Source organism: Gekko japonicus, unplaced genomic scaffold (assembly GCF_001447785.1).
Source record: "Gekko japonicus isolate JY-2015 unplaced genomic scaffold, Gekko_japonicus_V1.1 scaffold42, whole genome shotgun sequence".
Lineage (NCBI taxonomy): Eukaryota > Metazoa > Chordata > Lepidosauria > Squamata > Gekkonidae > Gekko > Gekko japonicus.
In genome coordinates this window covers 1,713,621-1,720,399 of record NW_015165831.1, presented here as the reverse complement: position 1 = coordinate 1,720,399, position 6,779 = coordinate 1,713,621, and the positions used below count along the sequence as shown (strand labels likewise).

The 6,779-nt window shown below is 44.1% G+C and overlaps 1 protein-coding gene across 1 annotated transcript in view; it reads left to right on the top strand.

Moving 5' to 3' along the window:
• Positions 1 to 4,928: 4,928 nt before the first annotated feature.
• Positions 4,929 to 6,779, top strand: part of PAQR6 (progestin and adipoQ receptor family member VI) — a 29,333-nt gene continuing 27,482 nt past the window's right edge. Inside the window, exon 1 of the mRNA XM_015410799.1 lies at positions 4,929 to 5,099. The gene's annotated coding sequence lies outside the window, so the exon portion shown is untranslated. The remainder of the gene's footprint in view (positions 5,100 to 6,779) is intronic.

Here is a 6,779-nt window from a genome sequence, read left to right as displayed (position 1 = left end):
GGGGCCGGGGGGAGGCCCGGCCTCGCCGCCGCCGCCTCCTCGGGGAGAGGAGGGATGGAGGAGATGGAGCTCTTCTCCCCCCCCCCGCGAGTATCACGGGTCCCCCCTTGTGTTTATCTAATTCCCTCTTGAAGCCATCCATGCTGTAGCTGCCACCACCTCCTGTGGCAGTGAATTCCACGTGTTAGTCACTCTTTGGGTGAAGTACTTCCTGGTCTGGTCTGGTCTGCTACAAGTAGTATCATCGTTAATCACCAAAAGAAGACCTATGTAGCTACAAGATCTAGATAGCAGGCAAGGTCTCCTCCAAGCTTTAAATATCGAGGCTCCAGCAGACCCTTCCAAAGATTTCATCAAAGGAAGAAAACAAATGGAGCAAAATACCAATTACACATTCTCAATAACATTAAAGCTAGCATTAATACTGATGCACTTTCTCCTTATTCTTTCCTTAGTTATATGATATGTAATTTGAAAAAGGGATTAAGGTTGTCTTCTTGAACAAGTCGTGATTTGGGCAATAGGATTGATGAAATTTTTGTTTGGCATCTGGGAGGGGGGGGGGACTATATTTTATGTAAGGCAGTGTACTGATGGGGTCCCAGAATCGAGGCAGTGCTTTTACGGCTCTGGATAGAGTCAGAGGATTATGGTCTTAAGGAGGCTTTTTTGTGTTTGTTTTTATGGGTTTTTAAAAATGATCAATATAGGCTGTTAGAAGCTGCAGTTGAGCAGGGAGGGGAGGACGTCAAATATTCTGAACACTAGTTCTGCATTTAGTCAGTTGTTTCCCATAGAGATTGGTTTGGAGTTTTTTTACATCTGTGCAACCTTGGTATAAAGCTAGAGGCTTCCTAAGACTATTTTTCTTGTTAGGCTACATGTTAATCATTTTACAGGGGAAGAATATAACAACAAGTTTCTGTCACCTTGATTATAACTTTGTTTCCAGTAAAAGGGTGATGGCATCAGGGAGGAGGGGGAAGAAACATTTTGTCTCACTGGTGTACTTATTGGCACAGTAGCAAAGTTTCCACTGTGTCCGTGGAAGATTGAATAAACCTAGAATCTGTCACCTTGATTATAACTTTGTTTCCAGTAAAAGGGTGATGGCATCAGGGAGGAGGGGGAAGAAACATTTTGTCTCACTGGTGTACTTATTGGCACAGTAGCAAAGTTTCCACTGTGTCCGTGGAAGATTGAATAAACCTAGAAATTCGTTATCCACACAATATCTACTCAAGGATATTCAAATATATGGGGAACAATTCTTAGATAACTGACTTTGAAGTACTTTCCCTTAATGCTAGGGGATTAAATAACAAAATCAAAGTGAAAAGGGTATGCACTAATTTACTTAAACTGAAGCCCAATATTTTCTTTTTGCAAGAGATGCATATTAGGGCTGATATCCACCCACTAGTAAAATCGCAGTGGTTTTTGAACCAATTTCAGGTACCTGGCTTGTCTAAAGTGAGAAGGGTGGTGTCTGGACCAAGGACAAACACTCCCCAGGTGAGAAGGGTGGCCATTTAACTTTCTAAAAATCTCAGATGCACTCTTTCAGCTACCAAGGCAGATCCATCAGGAAAGGTTTGTTGTTGTTCAGTCACACAGTCGAATCCGACTCTTTGCGACTCTTTGTTAAAGGTAAATTAGAGGAACAAACAGTAACCTTGGGATCCACATATGCACCAAATGCATCCCAAATCATCTTTTTAAAGGTGACTTCAAACCCTCAGAGATTTCAAGCAGAGGTCTTTCACATCACCTACTGCCTGGTCTTTTTTTTTTTTTAAACTGGAAGTGCCGGGGATTGAATCTGGGACCTTCTGCTTGCCAAGCAGATACTTTACCACTGAGCCTCCTGTTTCTCACAATGACCAGCTAGATGCCCCTAGAGAAAGTCTACAAGCAGGGATGCAGGAGCCAATGTCTGTTATAAGAACATAAGAAAAGCTCAATGGTTTGATTGGACCAATGGTCCGTCTAGTCCAGCATACTGTCTCACACAGTGGCCAACCAGTTCCTCTGGATGGCCAACAACCGGGCATAGAGGCTGAGGCCTTCCCCCCCTTTTCTTCTCCTGGCTCTGGGATTCAAAGGTTTAGTGCCTCTGAATGTGGAGGTTCCCCACTCCCCAGTTTTTTTCCTCCCAGCAACTAGTGTTCAGAGGCATTATAAGGAGTTGCATTTTGCTATCATGGCCAATGGCCACTGATTAATCTGTTGACAATGGATTTATCTAGCAAAGCCCGAAGCCATGCAATTCCAGAATTCTACTGTACATGTGTCCGGCAGTTTCATAGAATTCAGCATCCTAAGTATTCTGGATTTCATATGCAAAGACACTTTCTCACTACTGTGTCAGAACCAATGGGTGGGTGGAACTCTAGTGCCCGTTCTTGGTTCTCTGATCCACATTTACCTAGTAATATATTCTCTTGGGCACACAATACATAAAGGCACACGGTTTTATTTTACATTTATACCCCAATTTCTCCAATAGGGACCAAAGTGGCTTGTTTCTCTGTTTTAACAATAGCCTTGTGAGGTAGGTTAGGCAGGGAGCATGTGACTAGCCCAAGCTCACCCAGCAGGCTTCCTTGGTAGAGTGGGGATTCGAACCTGGGTCTGCCAGATCTTAATCTGACACTCTAATAGCCCCACAACGTTGACTCTGCAGTGGTAATTTATGTCTAGAAAATTACTTTGTAAACTATGCAGAGTAACCTTGTATACATAACTGGTTAAAATTGTTAGAATATACAAGATCTGGGGTAGCATTAAGCAAGAAGGATAAGAATATCCTACAGGGGGCATCGGAGGGGTTAAGTAGCTAGCACAGTCAGATTAAAGACTTCCTAGTATTTTCAAATGATTCTCTCCTGCCTCCTGAATGGCACATTGGAGACTTCCTCCTCTTTTGAATCCTTTTCCTGGTTGTTCGTTTACACAGTTAGATGGTTAGATAGTTAGAACCTTCTCTCTCCTTTCCTCTTTGCACAGTTGTTTAAAAAGAGCTGCTTATTCTTTCAGCAATTTGAGCTCCACTCTACTGCACATTTAAAACTCTGCCAACAGAAATTGCATCAAGAATAGGCTATTTCTTTTTGCAAAATCCAGATTATATTAACCTTCCAATGCTTGCATGGGAGTTTGGAGGCCTCTTTGCAGCAGTTCTGAGCTTGAGCAGAGGTATGCCTTTGAGAGGAAATCTTGTGATGTTATCTCAGAAGCTGTCCGTAATGTCCTTCAATCGCATGCAGTCAAAAAATCCCAAGTACTGCATGTTAACACACAGTAGTACCTCCTGAATTCAGTACGTCTTGCTCCCTCAAAAACACCTTTAGAATCATAGTCTAGCTTCTGTGCCCACAAAGACTGCCAAAAATCCCCTTCCACTCTCCTCTTTTGTGGGGATCTTGTGGTGGATTCTGAATTGGAGCTATGTTCCAGATTCTCTGTCTGCCTCAGTTTCCCCTCCAGGTGCCTGCTCATCTTTCTTAGTGAATAGCATTTTGAAAGAACCCTTAACTGTTTCCATTACAAAAAATAAATAAATTGTGAGGTGGCTTGTCATTCCCATTTTCGGGGGAGGGGGGCTCAGTATGCCATGTCATTAATTGTAATCCGCCATGAGCAGTATGGTGTAGTGGTTAAGAGAAGCGGACTCTAATCTGGACGACCAGGTTTGATTCTCCACTCCTCCACATGAAGCCTGCTGCGTGACCTTGGGCCAGTCACAGTTCTCTCAGAACTCTCTCAGCTCCACCAACCTCACAAGGTGCCTATTGTGGGGAGAGGAAGGGAAGGCAATCGTAAGCTACTTTGAGACTCCTTAAGGTAGAGAAAAGGTGGGTATAAAACCCAACTCTTCTGAAGAGGCAGCATAGAAATAGTCTAAATAAATATAGGTGGACAGTACAAATAAATATATGTGGACAGGCCAAAACTGCTTTTGAAATTTCCCTCTTGTATGAAGTAGTTTATTGACAGCTACTACTTGAGGTCCTGGAACCCTCCTAGGACACTTGGAGTTACTTGCATGTTTTTAAAGATCATTTTTGTCCAACCCTTCCCTCAAGCATAGCATCCATTGTTCCCCCCTCCCCATTTTATCCTCACCAAAACCCTGTGAGATGACAGAGAGGGCCACAGAACACTCAAGATCAGCCAGGGTCCGTCATAGTGGACAGGAAATCTGAACACATGTCTTGACAGTACTAATCACTCTTAACCACTATACTGGCTCTAAAAGGGGAAGGCAGAGTTTGGGGAGGGGAGGAAGCTCAACATGGTATAATACCTTAAGAGTCTGAACTTCAAAGCTGCCATTTTCTCCAGGGAAACTGATCTCTACAGTCTCTAGAGAACAGTTGTAATTCCAGGAGATCTCCAGGCCCCACCTGTAGGTTGGCAACCCTATGAGTGGCTCTCCCTTACACGGAAGAGAAGGTGCCCTTGTGAAAGTAGATGGGATTTTTGAAGCTGAGGTTAATACTTAACAGGATCTCATTTTTGTCAACATTTTACTTTTTTTTTTACATTTACATGAACACTTTTTTTTTTAATTCAAAGTGAATTTTATAAAGGCATACATTAGTTTGAAACTTTCACCCTTCCAAACTATGCCCCCTCCACCACAGCTCCAAGAACTTGCTGAGGGTTTTTCTTCCCCGGCTCCACATACTGCAGATCTCCTGTTTAAAAAGCCATGTTCAGTTTTTGTCTTTGGGTTGGTGGGGGGGAGGAATAATGAGTTATTCTGAGCATAAAAGAGTCTTCTTTATTGCGTTCCTGGCTCCTGATCGTGGCTTCAGCATCGAAAGAGGCCCGCTTCTTCCCCTTCCGCCAATAAACTCCAGCCAACAGGGGAGGGTGTCTTGGCGCCTCTCTACCACCATTGCCAAGGAATGTAGCTTAGATGAGGGGGGGAAATTAAGGGAGGGGGGGAAGATAAACACTGAACTAACTTGGAGACCTCCTTACAGTCTGAGCAACGCTCTGTGATCTGTCCAGACATGGTGAAGTGGTAGCAATTTATTTGGGGGGCTGCAGCCCACCCCCCTCCGCCTCCCGTCTTCTCTCTGCAACAGGTAATGACTCGAATGCAAGCAGCTGACCGCCTTGTTTTTCTGGTCTGTTTTGCCTTCTCTTGGGTGGTGGCTTTCTTTTCCTTCCTGTGCTTGCCAGCTGTTTCGATGTTTTAAAAATATATATATTCTTTTTTTCAAAACCAACTTACAAGCTTCCCCGTAAAAGGAGGGTGACTTCAAGCAGTTATGTATGTAGGACTTGATCTCTCCGTTTAAGAAATAGCGGGTGTCCTGGACCCCCCAAACGGGTATTGCCCTGCTCCAGCAAAAGCCCTTAGGAAGCTGGAACTTTAGTGGTCGGAGTGGAGGGGAAGAAAAACAACAACAGCTGATGTCCTTTTTCTATCTGCCACCGGCATGTTGCATTCCTTGCTTGCCGGACAGCCTCAGTTTATCCAGCTCTAAAACAGGCTTAAATTTTAGGATAAGTGAAGTTCTTAAAACCCTTTGCATACGTTACCTTCAAATTGTGGGACTGTACCTAGCACAGTAAAGAAAGAAATCATCCCTGGATTCTTTTCATCGCCTGTGGCTCCTCACCCTTTGCTTGACAGGTCTCGGTTTCCCCCCTCTACTTTACCATTGCTAAATTCGGGTTTCTCAAATCTTGGAAATGTTTTGAAGCTTAGTGTGATTTGTCCAGGTTTATATTTTAAATACCATGTATGGTTCTGCTTACGTTGTCTCAGAAAACACACCCTAGAGATGGGGAAAGTGCAGAAAAGGAAAACTGGAATTATCAAGGGGTTGGAATGTCTTCCTGAGGAGGGAAAGGCTGAAGCACGCTTTAATTTAGAAAAATGAAAATTCCTCAAACGGGAGGACATGAGGGAGGTTTATAAAGTCAGGAGTCGTATAGAGAAATATTTCTGCCTGTTTCATAATAACTACAGCTTGGGGGGGGGGTTGTCACTCAATCGATTGGCAGTAGCACAGAATAGGGAATTTGAGACCCAAGGAGAAGAGCCTACCCCTGAAACTTACTGGGTGACCTAGAACTATTCACTGCCTCTGGACCCAGCTTCCCTCACAGGAGGGCTGTTCTGAGGAGAAAATGGAGGAGAAGGGGAACCATGTTTGCCAGCCTGAGATTCCTTGGTAATGTGCTAAGAAGTACTACTGTAAAATACACAGGGTTAAAGAATCCACTACCACATGATGTGGTTGTGGCCATGGCCTTAGATGCTTTGTAAGGGCTGGGGGGAAGCTGACAAACTAATGGAGGGTCAAGACGTCTGTTGGCAGCGATTAGCCATGAAGGCTAAATGGAGGCTGCTTGTTCACTGGCAGTATAGTTTTGGGGACAAATGACAGGGGAATGGTAATCATTTTCGTATCCGAGAGGGTGATGTGGGAAACTATGCTCGATCTTGAGATGACTCAGGAAAGCAATGCTTGTTTTATGAAGAACTGTTGTTATGCCTGACTACAATTCAGTTCTCTGTATCTGGAAGGTTAAACTAGGACTTTCAGACTTGACCCCCCTACACCAGCTCAAAGCAGGCTCTGGATTCCACCCCCCACCCCCCACCAGGAGCTATCCCTGACTCTCTTAACAAAGAGCTGGTGTAAAGATAGATAATAGGATTTTGTTGAGAGTTGCCAGACTGCCACTGTCTATTCTTCTTTCCCTCACCTCACAACGGACTAGAATGACAGCTGCTGAAAAGAGAGCTCTGG